Source organism: Antechinus flavipes, chromosome 6, assembly GCF_016432865.1.
Source record: "Antechinus flavipes isolate AdamAnt ecotype Samford, QLD, Australia chromosome 6, AdamAnt_v2, whole genome shotgun sequence".
In the NCBI taxonomy this organism is placed as follows: Eukaryota; Metazoa; Chordata; class Mammalia; order Dasyuromorphia; family Dasyuridae; genus Antechinus; species Antechinus flavipes.
The window spans coordinates 26,946,955-26,965,290 of NC_067403.1; the positions used below are offsets into that span (position 1 = coordinate 26,946,955).

Sequence of the window (18,336 nt, forward strand, 5' to 3'; positions counted from 1 at the left end):
GACACCTACTTTGTTTCCATTGTTTTACTATCACAAAATGTAATAGGCTTTTGTTGTGGAAGAACCATAAAGCCATAGACATTTCTATCTGCCCTGTGTTGTTATTGGCCATATTTTCCCCTAACTCCTTTAAAGAGAGTCTACCTCTTTAAGTAGGTTCTTTTATTATATCACAAGGCTGTTTGTGGGCCACTCAGATTTTCCCCTCTCTTTTGATAAAGTAGATCATTGTCTTTTTCTAATTATTCATGTACTTGACCTATAACTCTTCATTTTTGCTATTAGCATTAATGAAGTTACTAATAAGTTAGCTCGCAGACTCATACTCACAGGTGGAATCAGGCACTTAGGATAGCCTGTATCTCCGGAGTACATAGCCAATAGAGGTGTGCTTTTTGCACTTCAAGGGCATATCCACTAGCTTAAATACCACTCTTGCAAGAATGTAAATTAAAATCTTTTCCTGGATTCGTCAGTAAATCAGTGGAGTTCTTGATAAGGCCTTTTATTTCTTACAATTTGGGAATGTGTTTTGGGTGATTCATGTGTAAAATTAATATAATTTTGCTTGCCTTCTCATTGGATGTGAGTGTGAATGTAAGATGCAGGGAGGAAAAGAATTTGGAACTCAAAATTTAAAAAGAAAAGTCAAATGATAATGTCAAAGATAAATACACAATGAATTATTCTAATAAAAAATGAAAAATAAAAAAAATAAATTGGTTCACAATGGTAAAGTGAAAACAGTATGACAAAATGGATAGGGGGCCTTCTTTGAAGCTAACTTGGAATGACTGGGTTTGCACTCTACCTCTACCATACTGACGGTGTCATCATGGATGAGTCCCTTAAACTCTTCAGTTCCACAGGCAATTTTCTCTGATGAGATTTTAGAGATGAGTTGCTGATCTTCACTGGAGGAAGGATAAACTCTTAGGAATAGGGAAATAATACATGATGATGATGATGTTAAAGATCTATGATTTCATCTATACAAATTCTCCTTCTACCAATGCAGATCCGAACTGCTTCACACTAAAGTAAACATAGATTCTGGAGCTAGAAAGGCCCTTAAATGTCATTTCATTCAATATCTTCATTTGACAGGTCTCACTTTCTCTCTAGTGAGGTCAGGCAGATTTAGCCTTGATGCAAAGGGGAAAGAAATCTAACTGATTAGTTAGAACTGCCACAAAAAAAAAAAAAAAAATCAAGTGGGCTGCCGAGGGGGAACGGATATTAGATTACCCTTCCCTGAAGGTCTCTAAGTGAAGGCTACCTAAGTCCTGGGCTTAGGTCATTCTTGTTCTAGTATGGATTAGACTAGATGCCCTAGGGTCCCATTCCAACTGTGAGATTCTTTGAACAATAATAAACTTTCTTCTGATTCATATTTTATGATTACCTACATTTATCTCAAGCAGATATTATACCCATTGTACAGAAAACTGATTCTCAGACGTGTTAAGTGTGGACTACTCAGTTCAAATCTGGCTTCTCCTATGCTCTTTTCTATATCAGGCTCTTAGCAAATGTGACAGGCCTGGCACCTAGCAACAGGACATAATAGTATCCTTCTGTTCTGCTGAGATAGCTCACAGGGAGCAGAGAGGATAAGGACAGCCCTCTTCTCTCTGGGAGAATCTCCATTCTACTTCAGAACATACAAAGAACAAAATTATTTCATGGTGTGAGTTTAAGTAACCACAGGGAAAAAAATTAAGCACAATGTTTGGATTATATTAATTTTTTAAAAATTCATTTAGATAATGCAAAAAGATGAGATCAATTATAAGCAGACAGCAAACTTTATAGCACATTACCCCCTCGATGCTTTTTTTAAAAAAGAAATACATAGATAAGGTTTTTTATTCCATCTTGACTAACATTTTTTCCTCAAAAATTCAGTAAAAGGTGTTATGTGTATATGAATATATATACTCATTGCAACTTATTAGCTTGTCCCAGGATTCCAAAGCACTTTATAAGTCTCAGGATATAGTAGAAGAAACTTAAACACTGAAACATTGGTCGAATTTTCCTTAGCCAGAGAAATATCTCAGGAGCCCGAAAATTGTCATTAAAAGCAAAAGTCATTCAGCTGAAGTGAAATGAGCAGAACCAGGAGATCATTATATACCTCAACAATGATACTGTTTGAGGATGGATTCTGATGGAAGTGGATCTCTTCAATAAAGAGATCTAACTCAGTTTCAATTGATCAAGGATGGACAGAAGCAGCTACACCCAAAGAAAGAACACTGGGAAATGAATATAAACTGTTTGCATTTCTGTTTTTCTTCCCGGGTTATTTCTACCTTCTGAATCCAATTCTCCCTGTGCAACAAGAAAACTGTTCGGTTCTGCACACATATATTGTATCTAGGATATACTGTAACCTATTCAACATGTAAAGGACTGCTTGCCATCTGGGGGAGGGGGTGGAGGGAGGGAGGGGAAAAATTGGAACAGAAGTGAATGCACGGAATAATGCTGTAAAAAATTACCCTGGCATGGGTTCTGTCAATAAAAAGTTATTTAAAAAAAAAAGTCATTCAGCTGTAATTGAGGATTCCCTTTCTCAGCAGTACAGAGACCAGAAGCAGGAGACCAATCCCTGTTGTATCTGAGAATCCCTTGAGTAATGGTTGTGGAGAACTCCAGAAAAAGACCCCAAATACTTACCCGCTAGGGGTAGCTTAACATTTTCTGCCTGACTGAAATGGGATGAGAGGTGGGAAACTCACACCACTAAGTCTAGTCCACACTCAGGGCTTTACCCTCCCCAGAGCATCCTTCCTCCCTCCATATTCCCCAGCCTGTAGCAGATAGGGCATCCAATGAGGGTAGCCTTCCTGGAAGCAGTGATGCCGACTGGACGACAACCTGCTGACCAGATTCATGAGTTGCCTACGTTGCCAAATCATATTCTTCCCTGTCCTGTTCTCAGGCTTAGATAAACTAGCATATCTTTGGACTTCTAGAAAACTATCAACGTCTTTATAGCATAAGGCATTTCCTGGTTGCTACTGTTCTTAGTAGCCAGGAAATAGCAAGTTTACATGTCATATATGGTATATATTCTACATATGGATTATATGAAATTCTGTATCCGTGTGTATGTTGTCTCTTATTAGAAGGTAAGCTCCCTGAAAGCAGAAACTGTTTCACTTATGTCTTGATATCCTTAGTGCTTAGGACAGTTTCTGGCATATTGGAGAAGCTTAGATTAATACACAATTGCTTGTTGGTTGATTGGATTATCGAAAAGAAAGGAAGGAAGGAAGAAAAAAGAGGGAGAGAGGAAAAGAGGGAAGAAGGGAAAGAGGAAGGGAGGAAGAAAAGCAAAGAAAGTGTTGCTACCTTAAAAACATGTAGATTAGCCTTTTTAATTGTTAGACATTACATATATATATATATTATATGTATATACGTATACATATAATATATATATAATAGCTAACAATAATATAGTACATTAAGGTTTGCAAAGCAAAGACAAAGGAAGTAAAAGCTCACACTTGCATTTAAAAAGAAAAAAAAAATGTTGCCCTGATTTGAACCTAAACTAAGTATCCAAATCTAAACTCTCCACCAATGGATGAGACCCCAAAGCACTGTATTTTTCTAATTTAACTGGGATCTTTAGTCTTCAGTAAATGCTGGAGAAGTATATCTCAGCTTTGTTCCATTTCAGCATAAATCCCCACACTCTTTAGCCATTTAGGTGTTTCCCACAAGAAGCAAATATTTTCTTATGCAAAGTGCTGGTTAACTTCCTGGAATCTTTCAAAGGAAGGCAGCTCTGGAAGGCACAGAAATTTCCACAGAATTTCAGAGAAGACTCCTTGAAAAGCGGACTCCCATGAAAGATGAACTTGAGCCCACAAGGCTTGCTCAGAAAACGACCTAGTGTAGACACTTGGAATTCAACTGTGGGCTCAACTGGCAAAAAACAAAACCAAACAAAGCAAATATAAGCACAACTTCAAATGATGATGCAAAGGTTCATTCAAGAGCTGCCCAGGGAAGCTCTGGGTATTTCCTGCCAAGGTAGGCTTAGTCTAGTTTATTTTGAATTTAATCATGTGTCTTGGAAAGCACTCTCTCCAAAATTAATAATAGTCATGGTCCAACTTTCCATAACACTTTAAAGTTTACAAAATATTTTCCTTACAACAATCCCGTGAGATCGGAAATAAGGCTGTAAGATTTATCTTATAGGTGAGGAAACTGAGGCTTAAAAAGAGGAAGTCATTCATTTCTTCAAAGACACTCAGAAAATGTCAGAGTTGTTCCGTCTGACTTCAAAGCCAGCGGTTTTTCCATTAACTGTATTCATGAGAAACCCAACTGCCTGGGAATAAAAACAGACAAGCACAGAAAAAACAAAAACAATAACACTATCACTAAAAGGTTGATCAAACAGTGCACTGTATCCCTTTAAGGTTCTTAGCATAAGAACTTTATATCTATTATAAGAACCATATATATACATATATATATATATATAAGAACCTTACACATTAACTTAAGAAACTTATAGCAAAATGTGTTATAGCACATTTTGCAAATGTGAACACTAGCTCAAGATCAAGTGATATACTTAAAGTCATAGAAAGAGAGATTCAAACCCGGTCTTCCAAAATCCATGTCAAACATTTTTCCACTTCAGAAAGGTCACTACTACTTCTTCCTGATTTAAGTTAGAGTCAAGCCATCATTAGATCTAAATTCTTATTATAAAATAACTTCAACTTTTAAATATAAATCAGATATTTCCCATTCATAAACTCTACTGTCTTTTCTAGAATAGGTTAAGTTGATCCATTTACACAACACCACACAAGAATCCTTAATATGTTGACAAGCTAATGTTTCATCTTCCACTTTAAAAAACTACACCATTCTACCTAAATTGAAAGTATTAGAAAGCATTAGGAAAAGCCACTAGGGGTTGACAGACTTTTCATATAACTTGAAAGTCTTTGTATTTGTAAATTATATTGGGGTAATCATCTCCCTCTCATAGTTTGTTCAGCAACTTCTCAGTCTCTCCACACTTATTTTGTTGCTATTATGAATAATGTTGCTATAAATAATTTTGTACAGGTTGGTCTTTGTGCCCCTGTCAAAAGCCCCATTAGTGATATAGTTCTAGTTGGGGGATCACCGAGTCAGAGGTATATAAAGTTTTGTAGCTCTAAGTTTATTATAAGACATTAAATTCCAAAGAGATTGGGCCCGTTCACAGTGCTACCAGACCTAGAATAAGGTACCTATTTCTCCAGCACTGCTCTGTCATTGAATTTTATTGTTTTTAATTAGCTCTGCCCATTGAAGTGGTGTAATCCTGAATCCAATTATGAATAGAAACCATTTTCCATTTTGTATCTAGTACCAAGGACAATGCCTCATATTAAGCAAGTATCTAATAAATTCCTTCTCAGTTATATTGGGTTAGGATGGACTGGATTTGATTAGATCAGAGCAATTATCTCCTAGAGAACCATTCGGAAAATTTGCATCAATTTCTTGTAGATCTAGCTGACAGATTCTGTCAGATTTTAATAAGAAATATTTATGCCAGAATAGTTTTTCTTGATCTGGTTATTGGTTTTTTTTTCTATGTATGTTGGTGTCATGTATAATATGTACATATGTATATATTTGTGTGTGTTGTATTCAAATCTTCTTTTCTTTATTTCAATTTCTTGTGTTTTTAATATATAAATTTTTTTATTTTTCTTTTATAATTTCCTACACAATTTCTTATATTGTACCTAACGTTTATATAGCACTTTTAAACTACAAAGCACCTTACGTATATTATCTTATTTCATCCTTGCAACAACCCTGTAAGATAGATACTATTATTTCCATTTTACAAATAAAGAAACTGAGGCTGAGTGACTGACTTGCCAAGGATTATGTACCTAGTAAGGTCTGAGGCATGATTTGAACTCAGATCTTCTTGAATCTAAGTCAATATTTGCATCATTCATGTAATTTTAATTTATTGGCATATGAGATATTACCCTAATGCCATTTTCCACCATAAATTATCCAATTTTCTTAACAGTTTTTTTAAATAAATGGTGATTCTTTTTCTCGGCATTTTCTCAATTTGGAAATATTAAACACTAGTCTATTATATGGCTTTGGTTCTAATTCTGGATGAACTCATGCAATCATGAAAGGCAGGTTGACTTTAAATAGAGCACCAAGTCAATCTCGGATTTGGGAAAAAGTGGGTCCAGCCTCTGATATATCAACTAGCCGTATGACTTTGGGCAAGTCAGGAACTTCTGTACTCAGTATTTTCCCTCCATCTCACCTTTTAATTCAATAGAAGTAGAAACTTCAGGACATTCTTACTGATAGAAGGTGTATCATTTCCCAGTACCAGTAAAATCACAGAGCCACACCAAAAATCCTGGGATCATAGCTACAGAACTGCAAAGGACTTCAGGGACGATTTAACCCAGTTTCTCATTTTACAGATGAAGAACTTGGTTCTCACAGAATTTAATGGATTTGCCTCCATGTAGTGAGTAGCGGAGCCAGTATTTGAACTGAGAACTTTTTATTCATTGAGCTATCGTTGCTGTTTTTTTTTTTTTTTACATCCATACCAGATGGATTTAAATTCAATATTCCCATTTCTTCCTGTTGATTATTTATAGTTCAGTCTATCTTATAAATTATTTACAGTTCCCTATTTTTTTTTTATTTTCAATTAAACAAGAATTTATTGAGCTTCTAGTATGGGGGAAGGGGAGGAGGCAAAACAATAGATCAGTTCTGTGCTTGAAGGAACTTAGAAGGAGTTGTCTTTAGGGAAGGGCCATGTGGCAGAGTGGAGGATCCTTGTTCTGTGATCCAGAAATTGTGAGTGTGAATTATGACTCTTCCTTGTTAGCTGTGGGACTGTGGGTAAGGCATTTATTAACCTTTTTGTGCTTCCTCGTCTATAAATATAACAGGGTTTGTTTAATTACACTTTCGATCTCCTGTGGTTCTAATTATCTACATCTCTCCTTTATTCTCTAAACATGTTGTATATAACAGCTACATTCATAATAGGGGTTGAGAACTGACTGTCATCTTGGGATTTGTAGTTCAGAGGAACAAACAGTCCCCTAGGAGAACTCTTCTGATACTGATAAAATTCTCAACCCCCTATTGTTAGAGACTCACAGACTTTTCAAATTTTTTAAGTAAAAAAAAAAAAATTCTTCAGTAATTAGAGGCAATGTGATATAATTGATAAGGACTCAGAAAAAATCTAGGTTTGAATTATTCTTCTGCTAGTTATTAGTTCTGTATACAAATTTTACTTCCCCTGAACTTCAATTTCTTCATCCATGAAATGGGTATGATAAAATCTGTCATTTCTCCCACACAGCCTTGCTATGAAGCTTAAACCTTTAAGTACTGTGTTAATATTCATTTTTACTATATCAACAATATTTTTGCCTTCTTACTCTCTTACATCTGGTTTAGATTTAAGAATTCTCTGCATTTATTTTTTAAGTTACACAGCAAAGAAATGTCAGCATCCTTAAAGCTCAATTAGCCCAAGCCCCTCTTTTTTTTTTTTAAAGAAATCAGGAAATTGGCAAGCAGAGAGTTAAAATAATTTGCCCAAGGTCATTTAGCTCAAGTGGCAAGATAGGAACTAAAGAATTCTGCCTCCTAGTCCAATGGCTCTGCAAACAGACAAATACTGCCTGGAATTTGTTTGATGAGTCCAAAATGTTTTCTGTGCCCCAGTAGTCTTTCCACTGGAGTTTAGGTGCAGGTCATAAAGGAAAATATTCCCTTTTAGAAGGTTGATGTTTAAACTAAGGGTAATTATTTCTTTTTTTCCATTCTGTTTGATTAACAAAAACTAATTGTACATGAGACTAGAGGATTTCCCTGGGACTCCCTGCCAGTTATAAAATCCTATAAATCTTGAATACAGTAGTTTAGGGAAAAGTTCATAATATAAGAATGTGTCCAGTTGAAAATAAAGAGTCCAAGATAGCTGGCGTCTATGCCTACGGTCTCTATTGATTAAAACTCACTCCTTATAAAAATAACATTGACAGTTTATTGGGACACATCATGGACAGGAAAGCCTGTCCAAAAGGCCATGGAAGCAATTAGCAGTAAATAGAAAATCGTAACACTATTAAAGCATGCACAAGGCTAACTTGTAGTATTACTATTTATAGTTTAAAATAAAAACACTCATATGAGAAACCTCATTGTAGTACAGTGATCAGAATAGAAACTGACTTTTGAATGAAACCATTTTATTGGCCACTGTCCAGACGAAAGGTAAATGAAGGTATAAGGAAATATTTTGTTTCTGAGAAATGAAGGTGGGGTAGAAGGAAGTTTAAGTAGTTCAGTAGGATTTCAAATCAGGGGAAAGCGAAGTTCAAAGGGTGCTGTATGTCTCACATTTTTGTAATATTGGTATTTTTGTTTTGTTTTTAAGAAAGTCAGGATCCTCTAGATCTGAAAAGAATCTTCCCAGTTTTATATTTTATCTCTGAGGAAACTGAGGTTCAAAAAACCTAAGTAACTTGCTGTACATTGACAGTGGTAGCAAGTCGAGATGAGATTTGAATTCACCATTTTCCTCTGTCCCAAGCCCTCCCGTCTTCTCAGCTTCCTTATTATTGTAAAAAGTACCATCATCCCTTTCACCAAAGCTCCTAACCCAGGTGTCATGCCCAGTTCCTCACTTTCTCATCTCCTATATCCAATCGGTCGCCAAATTCTGTAGATTCTACTTTTATAACATCTCTTAACATCCCCTTCTTTCCCCTGATACTGGACCATCCTGGTCTTCATCACCTAGGGTTCAGACTAATGCAACAGTCTCTGGTAGGTCCCTCCACCTCAAGTCTCTTCCCTATTTTATTTAGTCATTTACTCAGCCAACAGATTGCTCTTCCCAAAATGAAAGTGTAATCATATCCCCCTCTCTTCCATCAACAAAGCAGCACAGAATTTTAAACATAGAATTTTAACAAGGGAAGATGAGACTGGAGGCAGCCTAAGTCAGGCTGGTCAAATCAAAGGCAACAGCTCCTTTGAACTCTGATGGGTTTCTCACTAGGAATTAGTGTGACTCTAAGATCATCAGTCTTTCTTCCAACCTGAATCTCACAGTCCCCAACAAAGGGAATAACTTTTGGAGAAATAAAACCTATATGATTCCCATCTCCTCAGCAGTCATACCTACTAAAGATTGGGAAAGATAAATTCTTGTTGACTATGTCCTCAACATTGCTAAATGGCTCAAAATCAGGACTCAGGATGGTTTTATTGATGGAAAGAACATAAAATAAATTACCGTCTCTTTTGTTGCTATATCCTAAGGACAATAGGGACTTTGTATTTGACTTGTAGCTGAAATTTCCTATAAGTGATATCTTCACCTTTTAGAATGTCAGTTCTTCAAGAGGAGGGATTGTCTTGCTTTTCTATTTGTATTCCCAGCAATTAGCCCATCGGTTTGCCAAAGTGTTAAATAAATGCTTTTTTTATTCATTCATCCACAAGCAGAGAGAGATTTCCAGATAACTTAGGGAATGGCATTGAAAAAAAAAAGGGGGGGTCAGAAAGCAGCAAGATCTCAGATGTGGTTGCTGGATGGCACACTAATTCATTGCCAGTGACATTCTCAACTGATCCAGTATTTTCAGAGCACAAAAATTTAAATGATAAAGTGGATCATTAGGTTTATCCCACTTTAGTTATCCCATTTTGGGGTATAACATTAGTTATTAACTAACATTCTGAGGATAACATTAGTTATCCCACTTTGGGGAATCTACTCTAAGGTTACTTCTGATCAATCTATTAAGTACCTGCTCCGGGAAAGGCACTTGTGATAGGCATTCAGAATCCAATGACAGAAAGAAGAGTCTCCTCTCTCCAAGACTTTCCACAATTCTGATCTTGTCATTTCACAATCCTTTATACGTCATTTATCCCAAGCACTGAATGCTCTTCTTTTAGATTAGCACTGTATCAAGTAGTAGTGATAATGATAGTAAGCATCCTAACTTTATCCAGATCTTATTGGAAAAAGCCTCTAGTTTACTTTCACTATATATAATTTTGGTTCTTAGTTTTAGATTGCCACTATTTTTTCATATTAAGTAAAGATCCATTTATTCCATTTTTAAATGTTTTTAACAAAAATTGATTTAAATTTTTTCAAAAAGCTTTTTCCTCATCAGTTTATATAATCTTATTTTTAAAAATGGTTCATCTTATTAATACGTTCTATATGTATTTTCTTAATGTTAAACCAACCTTACATTCCTTATATAAATCAACTTGGGCATAGTATATGATATTTTTGATATGTTGCTATAACCTCTTTACTAATATCTTATTTACATTTTTTCATCAATATTCATTAGTGAATCCTAATTGTTTTTTCCATTTTGGCTCTACCTAATTTATATGTTAAAGCCATGTTTGTATCATAAAAGAAATAAGATAGAATCCTTTTATTGTTTTTTCAAATGATATGTGTAGTAGTAGAATTAATTATTCTTTGAATATTTGAGAGAATTGGCTTGTAAAGATATCTGGTCCTTCCACTTTTTTTCTTTGAATTTCTTTTACAGATTAATTATTTAAATTCCTATTTTGTATTAATCTTAGCATTTTGTATCTTCTGTATATATACTTTATGATTCACTATCTATGGTACTTTTCAGCTTAATGCAATTTCCCTTTTTGTCAAATCTATTTTTGCTCTTACTTTGCCTGAAATCATGATTCTTAACATGATCCATCAGTATTTGGAGAGGGAGAGGGAGAAGAAGAAGGAAAGGAAGAGGAAGAGAGAGAGAGAGGGAGAGAAAGAGAAAAGGAGGGAAAGAGGGAGAGGGAAAAGGGAGATAAAGAGACTGAGATTGTTTGTGTGCATGTCCCACTGGAAATTCTTTGTTTCCAGGCATGGGTCTCTGGGCTTCCTGCCTTCAAAGCAATGCAGCAGATACTAGGGGAAGGGGAAGATTTTCCCCAAAAATGAGCCCACCAAATCCATCACTTCACAGCCTTTCTGAACCATGAGGCAGTCATAATCTGCACCATTCAGGAAATGGACAAACGTGGCTAAAAGATGAACAAGAATGAAGTAGTCAAGTTACTTACCATTGTAGAGAGACCACTCTACTGGTCAAGGTAGACATCCTGGGCTATCTGCAAACCCCTCTTGCCCTTCAAAACAATCTTTTTTGAGCACAGGAATGATGTCTGTAAGAGGCAATTCAACAAGAACTGGCACAAGTCCAGGAAGAAGGTCTTCCCCAAATATTGCAAGCAATGGCTAGATGATGATGGGAGAAAGTTTGGAGGAAGACTTCAGCAACATGAAAAAGTGCTGCCAGGTGATTCAAGTCATTTCCTACTCTCAGGTGCACCTGCTCCCTCTGAGGCAGAAGAAGTCTCACCTGATGGAGATCCAGGTGAATGCAGGGAGCGTGATTGAGGAACTAGACTGGGCCTGAGAGAATAGTTGGTTGATATCACCAGCTGCTGACACATTAAGAAACTTCCGGGGGGGGGGGGGAGACCAAACACTGAGGTCTACATAGGATGGCTTGTCGTAAAGGTTATTCCTTTGCCCTCATGGCAGTCTCTGTCACTCAGGCTGGTCAGAAGGGCTCCCAACACTGCACCAAGATCAATAAAATGATCTATAAATCAGGTTTATCAGATCAAAGAGGGAAAACTGATCAAAAACAATGTATCCACTACCTGACCAACAAGAAACTCTCTCACAAGGAATTGTCCACTGTGATAGAGGGACTGATGACTTTATTGTGCTGAAAGGCTGTGATGTTGGGAACAAGAAGTATGTCTTCATCCTGGTACACACTCAATTTGGACCCTGGGGGAAATTAATTTGAAATTCATCAACACTGCCTCCAAATTTGGCCATGGTTGTTCCAGACCACGAAGAAGAAGACTTTCATGGACCACTGAAAAAGGACTATTGCTCAAGAAGAAGCTACCTCGTGTTTCCAAGCCAACCTGGAGCTGATGGATTCTCAAAAAATTTTGGAAAAAAAAAAAAAAGAAGAAAAGTACAAATGACACTTGCTTACCAACCTCTGTCCTTTTATTTGCATAGGTTTTTAGTTATACACCCTGATTTTGTTGCAAATTCCCTCACTTTTCCTTCTTTGTTTCCTCTCCCTTTACTTTCTGCCTTTAAGCATAATAAAAACCACTCCCAAATTGGGACTAAGCAATATTTTCCTTTGATATGCTGCTTGTAGATGTTTTGAAGTTATTCTTTTCTTCAGGGTTTATGCTTTGGAAGGATCCCTTTGTGTGTCCTCACTCTTCCTGCCTTATTCCCTAAATTTTGACTTTGTGTTAGGGCTAGACTCTGTATACTTCTAGAATAAAATATTGGGGCCTTTTATGGTACTATTGTTATATTATCTGAGGACCCGTCACTGCAGTCTCCGGACATTGCGTTCTGAACCAACTCGGTCCAAAAAATTCGAACTTAAAGTGGGACTTAAGCAATCTGCTATAATCTAATGTTCTAATGGTCTGAGCTTCGTGTGTTCTGTAATCAGAAAGATAGAACCATAGGCCCAGGACTGGTCTGTACCCTTGGGTTGAATCAACAATGCCCCTTCTCCGCAACTGGGATCCTTTTCCTAGGTCAGAACAATGGCTCTTCAGACCTACCCAGCTCCCGAGCACCTGCCTTAGTCAGGAGCTATGGGTTGACAATACAATCTTGAGCTGGAAGAAAGACTTACTGAAGTCTTTCCTCGGCTTTCCCAGTTATTGTGCTATCTAGTATTCTTGGATATCTGTTGGAGTAGTTGTGAAAGAGAACTGGGTTTTCCTCCTACTCCACCAAATTTGCTGGTTTCCTGGCAATTTTTCCAAGGGCAAAAATGGTGATAGATAGAAACCTGCCTTCTGAGTTTTCTCTGTCAATACTCACTCCTTCAGTGACTCTATTCCATCAAGACTTCAGGTATCACCTCTGCCATCATAACTTCTAAAACTCTGTCTCAATAGCCCTGCTCTCTCACTAGGATTCTCCTCCTTCACCTGAAACTCAACTTGCCCAAAGCCAAATTCATCCTCAAATTCTACTCTTCCTCTCCCTAATTACCCTCATTTTGTAAAGTTTATCACAATTTTGCCTTCCTAGATCAAACATCGGAATCATCTTTGACCTTTATCTATATTTAATCTCACAGATCCCAATCTTTTACTTTGTCTTGTCCCTTTTTGTTGTTGTTGAAGTAAATACTCGAGTTCATTCCCAGTCCCTCCATCCCCACTGCTCTGACACTGGCCCACATGAGCGTCACCCCACACCGAGAGACCTGTAACATCTCACAGTATTCTCGCTGCTATTCGCCCTTTCCCTCTCCAATCCATGCCATCCACGACTGCCAAATTAATCATTTTTAAGCCTCTTTTTTATTGTATCATTCTTCCTGCTCAGAGAACAATTTGTTCTATATTGCCTGCTAAATCGACTTCCTCTAAAATTCTCCCACATTCTTCCATTACCAGTCAAGTGGAATTCCTCCCTGTGCTTTCTACAAGTTCATGTAGACAATTGTATGTATATATATATTTATATGTTACATATTTTTTTCTCATTTTATTGTCCTTCCTCAAGCTATTCCCCATCTAGCCTCTTTCTACCTATAGGAACAGAGGCTAAGCCTGTGATTTTATTTGTATAGAGAATTCCCAAATAAGGAAATGTCCTACACAACTGAGGAGAGCCTCTTCATAACTTGAAGTCTTAGACTACTGCCTAATATTCCATAAGGTCACAACTTGCCCAGGGTCATGTAAACAGTATCAAAGGTGGGACTTAGATTTAAGTCTTCTTCCTGACTGGCTTAAAGGTTTGTTCCCTAACCTTAAGACTCCCAGCTACCTCTTACCTTTATACAAATACTCTCCTAATGTGGCCTTTGTTGTAAACTGGAGCACATAGTTTGAATGCAGATAAGACCATAGAAATGAAGATAAGAATGTGATCTTTTGGTTTAAAATATTTTGAGATAATAGCACTATCTGGGCTTAATGTTTTGTCCCCAGACTGCACCGATTCTAAGTATAAAAAGGTAAAACTGCATCTTACTTTCAAGTAATGGAAACCTATTTAAAGGGTTATTGGAAGCAAAAAATATTGCCCAAATGCATGGATTTCAGAGAGAAATTAAAAACCTGAGCCAAAAAATGTATTTAACCATTTTAAGATTTCCTGACAAGTCTGGATGCTCACTTAACCAGAAGATGGGCATTTTAAGATAATAACACTACCTGGCTTAATGTTTTATTCTTTGCATTTATTCCAAGAAGAATAAAAAAAGTAAAATTGCATCTTCCTTTCAAGTAATGGAAACCTATTTAAAGGGTTATTGGAAGCAAAAAAATATTGCCTAAATGCATGGATTTTGGAGAGAAATTAAAAACTGGGCCAAAAATAGATCTAACTATTTTAAGATTCCTTGATAAATCCGGGGACTCGTTTGTCCAGAAGATAGGATTAAACTATAGAAAGGTGATAGCAAGGTATCTAATTCTATTACATCATCTTTTAAAAACATGGAAGTAGATAGTAAATATTTTTAACATCTTTTTTTTTGAGCTATATGTTATAACTAATATCATGATTTCATCATGAATTTGTCATTTACTAAAATGTATATATTTCCTAAATGTACATGTATGTATCATTCAGGAAATGTACTGTTGGAAAAAGGAAATGGACTGATCCTGTGGCAGGAGAATGAGTAAAGGATAATAGATGGAGTATTTTACTGTCTTAGCAGAGTATCTTTAGCACTTTAGATAGATACTCTGTGGGAGAACAATCTATGGAAGAACTTTAATTTTAAATTGTATAAGATGAGAAAGTAATAATGAGTTATAATAGTGGAGGGAATGGATATTTGTTTTAATGGAATTATTGAATTACTAGAACATAGAATATATATATATTACATATTTTATTAAAATACCCCCTACCTACTGATTGATTTTCTGATTGTTTCATGTGTGGCTTTGATGGGCTGTATACTCGATTTCAAGGATCAGTTACATTGGAAGTGGTTCATTAGATTGGCTGATTTAGCCACATTAGCCCTTGAACACCATCTCCTAAATGGCAGAAGGTTTGCAAGTGATGTTATTGGAAAGGTTGGATTAATGAAATCATAAATTCCTAAATTATGGAGCAGTACTTCTTTCCAGAGGACTGAGAGACTGAAGGAACCTTAAAGACCACCCCTCATTTAATAGGTGAGAAAACTAAAGTGACGTGGGCCAAGGTTACACAAGTAAACCTTTGAGCTGAGTTTTTCCCCAAATCAGTCTTTCACTTAACAACTGCCTTATCACTTGATGTCACGTTGACTCTACTTTGAGTCTATGCATCTCCTAAGTGCCTGCTTGTTTTCACGATTTCATTTTCTCTTCTTCAGCAGTGAGGGGGCCACTTCAGCAAACTCGGATCAATTCAACTTTTTTTTTTTTTTAACATTTCTTACATATAAGATGCTAGGGATACAAATCAGTAGCCATTTATTAAAAAACAAATACCTTGTTAGGCAAACACAGTAAGTCCAGGAGCTATCATCCCCATTCAGTCACTAACTGAATGTGTGGGTCTACATTTCTTCACCTATTATGAGGCAGTTGAACTTAATGATCTTGAGGTTACCAACAAGACGATATGTTCCTAAGACAATATATAATCATGTAGCCCCTGAACTGGTAATATAGCTGAATTAGTTCAGGGATAACATTCATCATTTAAATTCAAATGATAGTCTTGGGGCTTCTTCCCTCTTAGATTCTTTCTCCTTCTTTCTTTCAAGAAAAAAAGAAATCCTCTCTGTTTAATTTTCCTTCTCTATACAATCTCCTGCACTGAAATAACTTCTATTATTATTTCCTGACAGATGTCTACCACCCTACACTCTCTCCTAAACCTCAGCCCTCCCTGTATTTCCCATTAGTAATTCAAACTCTGTGTCCAAAACTGAAGTCACCCTATCTCTCCCGAGTCGTTCGTCTCCCAGCTCACCTGTTTCTTATGATAATACCGTCATTGGCTCCATCTCGAAGAACTTTGGTCATTGTACTTAGCATGTCGAGAGGAAGGAGTGTCCTAAGAGTTCAGATACTTTGCCCTAGCAGGAACATCCAGGTGTCTTGTCATTTGTACGAGCTTGTGTGGCAATGTATTGAATAAATGAGATACATGGCCTTTATCCATCCTTACCTTCTGGCCCTGGTGATGGATGAGTCAGACTGGGTACCATCAAATGTCTTAAGATAGATCCATGAAAAGTAACTAGGGAAGTATTTTTGGATAACAAATACAACAAAGCCACCAGAAAGGCGTCTCATTACTGCAGCAACAGAAAGCTACAGAGATAGCTAGCGACTCAGGGGATAGAGCACTTGGCCTAGAATTAGGAAGACCTGAGTTCAAGGCCAGCCTCGGATAACTCCTAGCTGTGTGATCCTGACCAAGTCACTTAATCTAATTTCCCGACAAAAAGATCCACTAGAGAAAGAAATGGCGAGCCACCCTATTATTCTTGCGGTCCATGGAGAGTTGAATTAGATTGAGCAGCAGAGAAAAAAATCCAGTCATCCCATGTATCTGGTATCGTGAGGATACTCCACACTATTGAAATTTTCCAAATAATTAAAACTTATTCATATGCTGACAGTGACTTAAAAGGTCAGAGTAGATGGGAATAGACTGGACATTTAATTCCATTGATAGAGGAAGCTCCTTTTAAGGAATTTCTTCTACCAGTACAAATCAATTATCTATTGAGATTCTCCCTGATCTTATTCTTAAAATATGAATTGCCTAGGACCTGGGGGAAAGAGGGAGTTGGAATCTGACTAGGGTTATGTGGCCAGTACATGTCAGAGACACAAAGTCTTCCCTGGCTCCCAGGCCAGCTCTCTGTCCAGAAAAAACATGTCTCTTAACCCAATGGAAGCTTTTCTTGATGACTCAGGTCTCTCTTTCTACCTTCTGTGCCCTAATCTATTTTCATTTCTGTTTCCACTAAAAAAGTTAGGACCTCATTACCTAGGATCCATGGTCTTTCTCTTCCCTTCAGCGCATCCTACATATCACGTCCTAAGTCGTGTCAGACCACGAAAAGACATTGAGAACAGACTTGGTGACAAACCATGTGTGAGCCAAAGACCATCCTGGCTAAATTTGAAGAAGCTGTTGTGAGGATGTGTTCCAGATAATTAAGACTGTAGAATGTGACCTCCGAGGAAGTCAGGTGTCCTGACATCATCCTTAGACAATACAAGAGTTTATGATTGCTTTGGATACTTATTACCTATCCTCACGTGTTTCCTTCCCATGGTCATCTCCCTAGACCTTGCATCATTTCAGTAGGAGCAGGGTGGTGAAAAACAAATCAGCTCTTTCCCCAGGCTTCCGATTTTTCATGTTCTTAGGCACAGACTGAAGTGTAGAAAGATAGTAACTCACAAAATGTGATATCTAATCTTTATTTCTTTTTAAACAGGAAGGAAAATTAAACTTTACAAGATAGACTAATGGACAACCCCCCCACAGGTAAGCCATTTCACTTTCTTTTTGTATGTTTTGAAAGAGAATTCCCACTTTCAGTTTACCATATGTTATATTATATCCTATCATATCATTATATCAATATAAGATTAGAGCTGAAAGGAACCTTTGAGATCATTTAATCCAAGCTGTTCATTTTAGAGGTGCAACAATTGAGGTCCAAGGGAGAGCAGGTGAACCTTAAAATAAAGTTAGTTGTGGAGATTAGAACTAAGGTCGTAGGATTAGAGATTTAGATCTGAAAGAGACACGAGAGATCATCTAGTCCCTCCTAATTTTGCTAAGCAGGCAACTGAGGCTCAAAGCGCTTAAATGATGTGCCCCAAATCACAGCTGGAAGAGGCAGAGCCCAGCTTTGAATTCATGTGTTCTGACTCCATATTGAGTTCTTTGGAATAGGAATTCTATGTTTATTCCACTATACTGTATGCAGAATTTATTATCTTTAATGATCACATTACACAGGGCAGTCCTGGAAATCCCTTTCTTTTTTACTTGGGTTTTTACTTCTTGTTAAGTCCTATTGAACTCTGGGATTTTCTAGTATTGAAGGGGTTTGCCATTTTCTTCCCCAGTTCATTTAATAGAAGAGGAAACTGAGGCAAACGGGGTTAAGGGACTTGCCCAGGGTTACACGTTAGTAAGTATCTGAGGCTGGATTTGAACTTGGGTCC

The 18,336-nt window shown here is 37.0% G+C and overlaps 1 protein-coding gene and 1 pseudogene across 3 annotated transcripts in view; both read left to right on the forward strand.

The window, feature by feature from the left end:
- C6H4orf19 (chromosome 6 C4orf19 homolog) overlaps positions 1 to 18,336 on the forward strand; it is a 90,555-nt gene that overhangs the window by 52,227 nt on the left and 19,992 nt on the right. For all 3 annotated transcript variants that reach the window (XM_051967384.1, XM_051967387.1, XM_051967385.1), the window contains one exon: positions 17,598 to 17,647. The gene's annotated coding sequence lies outside the window, so the exon portion shown is untranslated. The remainder of the gene's footprint in view (positions 1 to 17,597; positions 17,648 to 18,336) is intronic.
- On the forward strand, positions 10,786 to 12,188 carry LOC127541985 (60S ribosomal protein L3-like; annotated as a pseudogene).